The sequence below is a fragment of the Protopterus annectens genome, chromosome 11.part0 (assembly GCF_019279795.1).
Source record: "Protopterus annectens isolate FY-2018-M chromosome 11.part0, PAN1.0, whole genome shotgun sequence".
In the NCBI taxonomy this organism is placed as follows: Eukaryota; Metazoa; Chordata; order Ceratodontiformes; family Protopteridae; genus Protopterus; species Protopterus annectens.
This window is the reverse complement of record NC_056745.1, coordinates 127,358,163-127,370,229: the sequence shown is the minus strand read 5'-3', so window position 1 is coordinate 127,370,229 and position 12,067 is coordinate 127,358,163. Positions and strand designations below refer to the sequence as shown.

Here is a 12,067-nt window from a genome sequence, read left to right as displayed (position 1 = left end):
AGGCATTAAAACAGGTAAAAACTCTAATAACCCAGGGGGAAGTAGAACCTGTCCCTCCGGATCAAACAGGAAAAGGTTTTTACTCCAGACTATTCCTTGTTCCCAGAAAAGAGGGCACTTGGCACCCCATCCTGGATCTATCCAAAGTGAACACCTCCTTGGTGGTCCCCAGATTCAAAAAGCTAACCTTGCAGCAGCTCCTGCCTATGCTCACACAAAATGCCTGTCTGGTGACACTAGACCTAAAAGATGCCTACCTCCACATCCTCATCAGGGAATCGTGCAGAAAATTCCTGCACTTCAGAGCAGGCAATCAGCACTTTCAGTTCTCTGCGCTGCCCTTTGGCTAATCTACTACTCCCATAGTATTCATCAAATGCTTGGCCCTGGCTATAGTATTCTGCAGACAGAGAAATATACAGATTTACCCTTACCTGGATGACTGCCTCATTCAGGTGAACAACAAAGAAAAGTTACTCCAGGATCTTCTCTTTGTCAAAAAAATCCTAACTTCCTTAGGGTTCACTATCAACAAGAAAGAATCAAAGCAAAACCCTAGCAGGAAAATTGTTTACCTGGGAGCTGTACTAGACACAGCAATCCTAATGGCCTTCCTATTCCCAGAAAAGCAAAGCTTCCTGCCTCTTTACTTCACCCAGCCGGCTTCCAGAAGTCACCTTAGGAAGTTCCTGCAAGCCCTGGGATACATGGCATCTTGCATCCTTCTCATCCTTCTCACCAGGCTTCACATGAGAAAGCCTCAGTGGTACTTAAAGAACCTTTGGTGTCAGCACTCTCAGTTCCTACATCCTACTCTCCCACTGATCCCTTCGATAAGGGATGAATTTCTCTGGTGGGCAGAGGCCTGTGCCATGAACAAGGGTCTTCCTTTCATCTTCCACCCTTCTGGCCAGACCATTACCACCGATGCCTCAGACATAGCTTGGGGTGCTCACCTAGCAGGCAGGTGTACCCAAGGCCTTTGGAATGCCCAGTAACTTCACTTGCACATCAACCAGAAAGAAATGATGGCAGTGCAAAATGCTCTTACTTCCTTCCAACCCCATCTCCGGCCAGGGGTCCTCCTTATAAAAACAGACAACACCACAGTAATGTGGTACATCAACAAGCAGCGGGGGCACCCAATCTTACGCCCTGTGCAGGTTAGCCATGAGTCTGTGGCTTACAGCCACCTCCATGGGGCTACACCTAATTGCCCAATACTTACCAGGGATCAACAACACTCTGGCAGACCACCTAAGTAGAAACTTACTGGACCCCCATGAATGGCAGCTCCACAGAGAAATATTTCTGCAAATCACCCTGGAGTGGGGGACCCCAGAAGTGGTCCTATTTGCCTTGCACCTCAACCATCAGCTGCACAAGTTTTATACCAGGGAGTATCACCTCCTAGCATGGAAGGTGGATGCCTTGACCTTCCCCTGGAGCTCCCTCTTTGTGTACGCATACCCTCCTCTGCCCCTAATTCCCAATGTTCTGATCAAAATAAGAGAGGAGAGACCAAAGGTCATCCTCATTGGGCCAGATTGGCCCAGACAGCATTGGTACCCCTTACTACGCAGTCTGACCTTACAGCCCCCGAAGCTGCTTCCCCTAAGGTCAGACCTCTTGACACAGGAGAGGGGGAAGGCACTGCACCCAGACCTACAGACTCTCAAACTTTCAGCATGACTCATACACTAAAAGCTAACAAGAAATTACTGTTAAGCAAACAGGTCCTGGATATCATCACAGAGGCCAGAAGGCCCAGCACAAGAAAATCTTATGCAGGAAAATGAAAAAGATTCTGCTCCTGGAAACAATCAAAAGGGGGCAGTACCTCCCAACCTTCCATCCCTCTCATCTTGGGAGTACTTAGCAGAGTTGCTCAATAGTGGCCTCTCCTTCTTCTCTATTAAAATCCATGCCTCAGCCATCTCTGCCCATTATGATTCAGACCCACCCCTCTTCTCTCACCCTTTGATTAAGCAATTCCTCAGAGGGGCTTCTAATATCAGGCCTCCCAGAAGACCTCCTACTCCTCCCTGGGACCTGAATTATGTGTTAGAGAAACTATCCTTACCTCCTTTCGAACCTGCCGCTTCAACAGAACTGAAATACCTCTCCTGGAAGACTGCCTTCCTGCTAGCTTTCACCTCAGCCAGAAAGGTCTCAGATCTTCAAGCTCTCATGACTGTCTAGCCCTTCATAATTTTCCACGCAGACAGAGTCTCCCTGAGGACTAATCCCTCATTTATGCCCAAGGTGGTATCTGATGTGACCCTTAACCAGGCCATACATCTTCCCACCTTCTTTCCCAACCCTCAAAACAAGGGGGAAATAATTCTACACTCACTAGACGTGCACAGACGACTCAGATACTATCTGGACCACACTAAGTCATTCAGAAAAACTGACCAGCTTCTTGTAAGCTTTGCCCCAGGGGAAGACAGAAAGCCCATCTCCAAACAAACCATTTCCAAATAGATTTCACACTGTATCCATTTTGCTACAGACTGCATGGAAAACCCATCCCTAAGTCGATCCATACCCACTCCACTAGGGCAACCTTTACTTCCACTGCCTTCCTCAGAGGAGTACCTACTATGGATATATTGGAAGCGGCCACCTGGACCTCTGTACATACCTTTACAAAGCATTACCACCTACTTCTCTTTTCTAAGTCTAGAGCAGGGTTTGCTTCTGCAATTCTGCAGGGCCTCCTGACCCATACCTAGGACTCTACCTATCCTTCCACCCTTTACCTCAGCTTTGGGAATCCTCCCACAGGTGACGACTGCAACAGTGAAACATGAAGAACATAGTACAGTTGTGTACACTTACCATAACTGTAGATGTTCGAGTGTATTCACTGTTGCAGTCTTGGTTTCCCTCCCTCCATCCCCAATTTCACATCTTCCCCTAGAGGAACACATGCTTCCCTAGGTGGCTCTTAGCCACCAGGACCACTTCTTTCTTTTCCCTTGTGCTTCTGATGGGTTAGGGCAAGAAAAACTGATGTAATGACGTTGGCTGCCTTGCTTTACAGTACTGACAACCTGATGTCAGACTACAGGCGACAGCAGCCGGCGCACAAAAACATGGACTCTAGTATTCAGGCTGGCCAAGGGCTACCACAGCAGGGATAACCCACAGGTGATGACTGCAACAGTGAATACACTCGAACATCCACATTTATGGTAAGTGTACACAACTGTACTTTTCCTGTGGCTCTTCTGTGCTGGATGGACACTTATCCAGATGGCAAAAACAGAAAAACGCAGCTCCAGAGCACAGCAACATGTACAGTAGCAAAAGTTGACATAAAACTTGCTGTGTTACAAAAGGCAATTAAAGTACCAATGAACATGGCTTCCCTACCCCTGGGTGCATGTAAGTGCATGAGATCACAACTTTCTGAGGGCAGTTCTACTTGGGAAGTGCTCATTCCAATGAAAGTCACTGGTGGTGTAGTTTCTTTCAGTCAGCTGGCAGTCACTTAAAGTTTCTGTGCTTTTCAGTTTTCTCCACAGTTGTGCATCTGTGGAGTTAGCGTAGTTAAGTAAGGGGATGGAGTGCAAGGGGTCTGCTCTCCTTAAAACAAATGCTTTAAATCTTTTTTTTTTATCCTGTCAAGGATTCAGTCAGGTTGTTTCATCCAACTACAGCCTTGATAAAACATTACTTGATGATTCAGAGCAGAACTAATGAAACTATATTAAGGAAAATTGAAAAAGAACAGTCCTTCCATTATTTTGAAAGAGAAATATGGAAACTGAACTGTAGATGGAATAAAGAGGTTTTGTGTTAAGACAACTAAAAAAGGTCAGTCATTGAAAAGCACCACCCTTTGCTTCATTACATTTTTTTCTAAATGAAAACACCCATTTATGGTTACATACCTTTTTAAAATTAAATGACAATACTAGTTGCTTAATTTACTACTCCCTTATACAAATGCTGATATACACATGGTTTAGTTTATACCCCTCCATATTTTTATCTTTTGAATCCTATACCATTGCAGTCTGTGTACTTTCTGAGCATTAGGAACACTGCAAATGATGCAGCCACTCACAAAGCAGAAATACTTTTTGCTCTACTACAGCTCCAGTTCTAATAAACAAATACTAGTTAAAAATAATTACATAGTCCATCTAGAAACTGAACCTAGAACTACTATAATATAACACTGATAATACTACCAATTATGCTATGGAGGAAGCAATGCCAGGGTATCCCAAAGCTCAGAAACCTTTCACAATGCACAGCCCACTGGCTATACACACCATTTATCATTGCAAATGCCTAAAAATGTAGTACATATGTTTAAAAGCCACACAGAAACATAACTGACAAAAATAATAAATAACTTTCTTATGTGGGACTCAAGCCCAGAATCATCTAACTACTGAAGTTAGGTTTCCAAATTAACAGTGAGATTGCTAAAACACAACACTCAAAGGTAAAGTGTGTCAATGACAGGTCAGGGTTCAATTCCTAGTTAAGGTAGTTAATACTTTCTCTCAAGTTTATGAGCATGAATCCAACACTACTATGTGACTATAACAAGCAGCTGTATATGTAGCTTTGTACTTGTAAATGTTAATACATACTTAGGACTGTCAACTCTCAGATGCAAAATGCACAGCATGAAAAGAAATGGAACAAAATTTTATGATTCAGAGTTCAAATATTTATTTACTGAAATCTACCAAACAGAAAAAGCAGCAACTGCATATCGTAAACTATGTAAAATCCAAAAAACAAAATGATCAGGACAGCCAAACAGTTATGAATATAACTTTTATTGCAAAACCATTTAAAATATTATCGCTTTTGCCTAACCTACTGTAGACATCTTCAGAAAGAAATAAGAAAACCTAAAAGGGCCGTAATGTCATGAGAACACTCTAAAACAGACCCTTTTTGTAACAAAGAGGAAGTATGTAACAATGTATCAAAAAAGACCCCCAAAAATCTTAAAATGACCTGTGCAATTTAGGAATAGCCTGTGCTGTAAAACAATAGTACAATTTTGTAACACTGAAAACCACTGTCAACAAGTCAAACCAGAAAATATTAAAAGATCCACTTTGAAAGTAAAAATAGCTTTGCCACTGAATACTCTTAAATAAATAGGGTGCAGGAAAAAGTCACTTTAAAACGTGCAGTCAAAACTCAGTTTAGAAGCCTTATACTTCAGATCACTAGTAATAGATGCTGCTTCATTTAAACTTTTAAAGTTATACTCGGAACAGCTTGGCTGTCCTGATCATTTTGTTTTTTTGGATTTATTGAAATCTGTTAATTGGGTAAATGGGATGGTCATTTGACCCTTTTCAGCCACAGCCAAGCTCCTGAGGAACAATACAATACAGAGCAAAAAAGACATTTTTACAAAGGCAATTTAATATAGAAGCATATTATAGAAGCGGCAGTATTAAGCAGATAAATACAATATTTACAGGAAACATGATCATTTATGCACTTATCAAGTTTCATTTGTATTTGTAAGTGTTTGTTGTGCATTAAATAAGACTTGTCTAAAGCTAGTGATTAGATATTTTTGTGTGTGGTAACAATATAAATGTGGAGTACTGGTTATAAAATGTGTAGTTAGGGTGAAGTCAAAGGAGGCTGTCAGAGATTAAAACAATATGGGGGTCAGTCAAGCTTTTGGGACTTAGCATGTAAATAAAAAATATAAATAAAAAACTTACGGCTGACCTTTCATATTACTAAACAAAAAGATGGCAAATCTTAAAATGTGCACTAACTTGATAATGCAAACCCATGTCTATAAGGACCTAGGGAATTTGTCCCATTTGTTCTTCCCTTAATTCAGTCCTGCTGACAGAATATATTCAAAGAACATTATTTGTTGTATACAAGCTGTGACATCCCCTCTCTGGACCAGTAATCAAGGAGCCTGAATCCTCACCACTGACACTGTAGAGGGACATTCACTTGGAACAAAATTAGATGCACACAATACTTCCAGATACAGCTCTTTGCATCAAGCACAATTTCCCTTAACAGCACACAGGGAACACACTCAGTGTGTGGTCTGGATTTCTCTCTCTCTCTCTCTTTCTCTCCAGGGCCCCAGTGAGACTCCACACTGGCACAGCTGTAGAATTGAGTCCTCAGCCGAGTGCACGAGCCAAGTCCTCCAGCACCCTCTCTGTGAAACCAGTGCTTTGTGTCCCTGCTCCAAGCAGCTCACACACACACACACACACACACACACACACACACACACACACACACACACACACACACACACACACACACACACAAACACACTCTTTGAGATTTGATTTTCAAACACACATACACCTGGGAAAGGCTGGCATAGATTTACTAGCTATGCCCCTTTCTGCCCAGACTATAAGGTAGTTACACTGTCACCAAACACTTCAAAGTCAGCTACTCTAAGGCTCTTACAAGATTACCCAATTATACTGAGTGAAATTAATATTAATACAAATGATAATGTTTGACCAATGTGGTAAGGCTTTCAGAAGTGGCCACAGAGTCACCAAATAGATATGAGTACTCTCAAAAGTTAAAATATTCTCTAAAGGACCAGCCACAAGGAAAAGTTTAAATATATGTAATAATAAATAATAAAAGAACATGAAAATACTATATATCTTTTTATAATAAACACCAAAGTTTCAATCAAAGGAACTCTCAAAATAACACAGATGAATAGATTCACACAGATACAAAAAAACAGTATTTAACTAATCTCACTATATTTTCCTGATTGATCTAAATAATTACTATTCCATGGTTCACTTACTAGAGCAGAGCAAGATGAAGTGGGTGAGAGATCCTTCTACGTCAGGTTACAAGAAACAGACTGCCCTGACACTTCTCTCTCATCTGGTATTAAAACATAATTTTTGTCCTAGATTATAGAATGACATCACATACATCTGGTCATCTGACTTCTGGTTCCCATGCTACCCCTATTGCTTGAAACTGAACCAGAATTTAGGACATATGTGTTACCATACACACAGACAGAGCTTTGCTGAGATATGTTACAACATCTGGAAGCTATGCAAAAATATAAAACACTTCCATTCTTCCTGCAGGAGCTAATAAACCATTCTCTTGTATAGACATTTATTCTCTGGCTACAATCAGAACTGTAAGACACAATCTTTACAGCCTAAACTAGGTAATTTAATTTCTTACTATTTTTCAAAGTTAGCTGGACTAAGATTAACCTCTTCTCTTCCAGTATCCTCTGTTAAAACATATACATTGAATCACTTACTATACAGCTAGGACTCACTGCTGGTACATTTTTAACACAAGCAGCTTTAAAATACATTTTTCTACACAAGCATCTTTACAAATCAGTTTGATATACAAATGACATATAATTCTTTACAAAATTCCAGCTAGCTGTGTCGGCACATGTTGCACATCCACTGCCCTACTTCTCCTGGCATAGCTGGCAATAACATCACATTGTCACACAAGTAACTCATTTCTATCCAAAAAAAGAAAACCTAAAAAATGACTTGCCCTGCAGTTTAATGATTTACAGCCATCTGTTGAAGAATGACAGCTCACAGAGACACTTGACATTATTTTCATGCTGTTCAGTGAATATAATATATAATCTCAGAACAGCAAAAACTAAGTATAACGCCTATGGTACAAGACATTATTAAATAAGAAAATCATTTTAAAATTGTCTGTAGATTGTAGTTTACTTCTGCTTTAAATGGAGTTTGATTATAAATTGTACTTATTAGTCAGCAAAGATTGGAATATTACCCATGATGAAATACAACTGGTGCTCTTGTTCAATCACCTATGGAAAAATGTACATGCATAAAAGTGGGAAGAGTTATGTTTTGAAGAATTCCCAGCTTCTGTAGCGAAGGTCCCTAGCAGAATTATACTCCTCTATTCTAAGTGTAGACTTAAAGGAAGCTTTCTTGCAAGGACTCTGGAAACATAAGATGGATTGTTCCACCTGGTATAAATAAACTACTGTAGATCTACTATACAATATGCATAAAATCTTTACTGAGTAAAAGAAACAACTGCTTGGTGGGAATGCATGCATACAAAAGCAGGGAGCAGATACTACTAAAATGCTGATACCGTAAGGGCCAACAGCACATGATGAAAGTTGAAGAAAGGATGGTATCTAATACCATGAGAAACTCAATAAGCAATCATTGCAGATCAAAACTAAACAAAGAAATCCTTCTGCTGCAAATGAAACATTCAAGACCCCCATTTGCAGCAAACAGCAATGGGTTCAATGGGTTGGTGTCGGGCCTATATTATATAAGTGAACGCACTAAATTGCGAATGCTATATAATCAACCCACTAACACGGTAAAAACAAAATATTGAACAAACAGATCAGTGATTTTTTTCTCAGGGAAAAAAAATCGCTGATCCATTAAAAAAAATAAATAAATAAATAAAGTGGGGGCCTTCACCCCCCACACCCCCCTACTTAAATATACCAACTCCGAGATTGCACCACAGTGGAGGAAATGGCAAAGTCCCGAAAACGGCCCAGTGATTTTTTTTCCCTAGGAAAAAAACGCTGTTCCGTGCTTTCGGGATTTTGCCATTTCGGGTAAGTAGGTTCGATTATGCAGCGTTCGCAATTTAGTGCGTTCACTGACTTAATAGGGACCCGGTTGGTGTCTACTCAAGTTCAAACACCCACAACAGTGACAACTGCATGGTGTTGATCACAAAAAAAGTACAAAAGGGTGACTTATGATAAACTGAGCTAGAGTGTTACTGATGCCAGAAAGCATGGGTTTGAGAAAACCTCAAAAACATTTTTAAATACATTATTTATGGCTAATGGAAAAGACTTTGGTTCACTCACTTGAAAAAATTATTTCTGTATATGTACATGTGTATGTGTTAGTCTGTGTGCACAATGATTATGCTTATTATTGTTTCCTAAAATGAAAATTGCAATCAGATATTTTGAATAACTAAAATGCATGACTGGTCACCTAGGAGTTTTACCACATCACTGCACCCAAGTGAGATGTGTAAAGTCATATTCTAAGGAAAGGGATGCAGTTAACAATATAAGCAGTCAGGCAAAATGCACATAGTCTGCAAAGTATAAAAGTATATAGTACAGGTACAGTAGAGATGAATCTGAAAACAGTCTAGAGAGACACAACTGTGTTCCTCAAAACAGGACTAACAGTATGGGTAACAGACTCGAGCCATGACATGGCAGCCTCTTCTGTGTTCTGATCTTCTATGCACTCAGACCCTGACAGACAGACAGGGCAATAGCAGGATGCAGACATGGTGTTGAGAGAATGCATAATGGACTAGTGCACCTGAAAGTAGCATGACACACATACTCCAACAAGCACACTGTTGTTAGAATACAAGTCATGCAAATTAGTGCTGGTAGGAGACGCATGGCACTGGTAGACTGTGCAAATGAGTGTTGTTCCTTGATGCACTGTGCCAGCAGGTTATGAACATAATTCTGAATGAGTGGTGTGAGTAAGGATTCTTCAGGGTGTTGGCACATAAGTCAGAATGAATGGTGTGAGAAAGGACTCTTTGGGGTGCGGACACATAAGTCAGAATGAGTGGTGTGAGTAAGGATTCTTCAGGGTGCTGACACATAAGTTAGAGTGAGTGGTGTGAGTAAGGACTCTTCAGGGTGCAAGGTACTACACCTGTGCAGCAGCCAAGTGGCACTATAGAATGGATAGTGCCGGCAAGATATAAGAATAACGGATACACTAGGATGAATAACTGTACAAGCTGTACAAGTTACTGTCACGTCATGGCGGATGGAAACCATGCATACTGTGCAAATAACTGGGATTTGAAGGCGAAGTGCTGGTAGGCTGTGCAACTGAATAAATAGTTCTAGAGTGGATAGTGAACTCAGGCAATCCAAATGTGGCATTCTGTACTGGATAAGGTGATACACCTCATGCAATGAAGTGGTATTCTAAGACATGAGGTATCATCCGGCTGTGCAACTGAATGATACCACATTCACTTATTCTTTTCATAATCAGGCAGGAGGGTTGATCCAATGAGAAAATGTGCCAATGTTCCCAGTGTTTGTGTCTGATGGTGGATACTTAAATAAATCCTCATCCTGAAAGGATGCATGCATTGTTAAAAATGAGAAGAATTTATTTATTTACTAACATTTGTTTAGTGGGAAAGTCTAACTGGGCCCTGATGTACCCATTTTCAGCAGAGGCCTGGGGAGAAAAGCTGCATTCCACATATTGTATATATATATATATATATATATATATATATATATATATATATATATATATATATATATATATGGGTTCCCTACATTAGAACGAAAGCTCAGAAGATCAACAATGACATCACCGATGCCCGACAGTGAAAACACCGACATGGGAAACGTGTCAGTGCGACTAGGTAAGTGTACGATAGTGAGGGATTTATGGTTAGGGTGCGTGTAAGGTGTGTGTGCGATAGTGAGGGATTTAAGGTTAGGGTGCGTGTAAGGTAAGTGTGCGATAGTGAGGGACTTAGGGTTAGGGTGAGTGTAAGGTAAGTGTGCGATAGTGAGGGACTTGAGGGTTAGGGGCAGATTAAGTGAGTTAGGGTTAGGGTGCGGGTAAGGTAAGTGTGCGATAGTGAGGGACTTGAGGGTTAGGGGAGGATTAAGTGAGTTAGGGTTAGGGTGCGGGTAAGGTAAGTGTGCGATAGTGACGGACCTTAGGGCTAGGGTTTGGGTTAAGGTTAGTGCATAGATAATTGTGTGTAAGGTGTAGTGTAGGTTTTTAGGTTGTTGGCATGCTTGTGTTGTGTGTGTGTTGTGTGGAACAGCGAACGTTTTCTTTTGTTAACTGTCAGTATTGTGGTTTGTCGGGCATGTGAACTTTCGTGTTTTTGCAGTTTTGTTCTTGTGGTGTCGGTGTTGTGGACTGTCGGTCTAACGTAGTAGACCCATATATATATATATATATATATATATATATATATATATATATATATATAGTCTGTGATACATGCAGTTAAATATAGGTGTTCTTTATGGCCATTTATAAACAGAGGGAGTGCATTGTGTTTTGCTTTGCTCTCAAGATATACTTCTTAGTATCCACGTTTCAAGCACATAATAATGGTTACGATCGGAAATCCAATTATAACCCTCTATGTCATATGTTTTGAATTACAGCGCATATTTTCCACTCCTTTGCACATGTCTTGTTTTTCTATTTACTAGAGGGATTTCGTGCAATTCCCCAGTAATTTGCAGCTCTCTCTCTCTTCTAGAAGATAATTACACTTATTATACACTTTCACAAGTCACTTATGAAATAAGAGTTTCAGTACTATGAGCACTTACTTGTTATGGTAGTTATCTTCTCTTGAAAACTGTACCAGAAATCAAGTCTTGCCTTAGTTCACTTTCCTGCCAAAACAAATGAAAAAGTACACTGAGTTTAAACATACTATATGACTGTGCTATAACTTAATGTTATTACCTTGTATTACATGAATACTGTTAACCACACAAGTGGACTGGTCCATGGATCCTTTGCAATCCCTGCCTGATCTACTTGATGTTAACAGTAGTGCAGAAGATATTACTATTGGAGAGAGACAAGGCAATGTTTGCCAACATGATACAGATTTACTCATGAAAGTTGCTAAAGTGTGAAGAGTACATATGCAACACTGAATTGATGTGTGTGTGTGTGTCTTGTGTGCATATGTGTATGTATGTATGTATTTATGTATAAATATATATATATATATATATATATATATATATATATATATATACACATGTATTTATGCATATATATATATATATATATATATATATATATATATATATATATATATATATATGCATATGTACTTATACATATAGCCAACAACGAGTACAAAGTAGCACAACCACCACAGCCATTAGAAATTTCCTGTGTGAAAACAGTGGACATGCCAGTGATAAAATATATCTGATATGTCTGCTGCTCAGTATAGTGCTTGACAATAATGTTTTGATGTATGAGAATATGAT

At 39.8% G+C, this 12,067-nt stretch overlaps 1 protein-coding gene across 1 annotated transcript in view; it reads right to left on the bottom strand.

Moving 5' to 3' along the window:
• The window catches only part of WNT5B (Wnt family member 5B), a gene marked incomplete in the record, with an annotated part of 1,807,993 nt that overhangs the window by 988,726 nt on the left and 807,200 nt on the right, over positions 1-12,067 (bottom strand). Inside the window, 1 exon segment of the mRNA XM_044087503.1 lies at positions 11,387-11,452.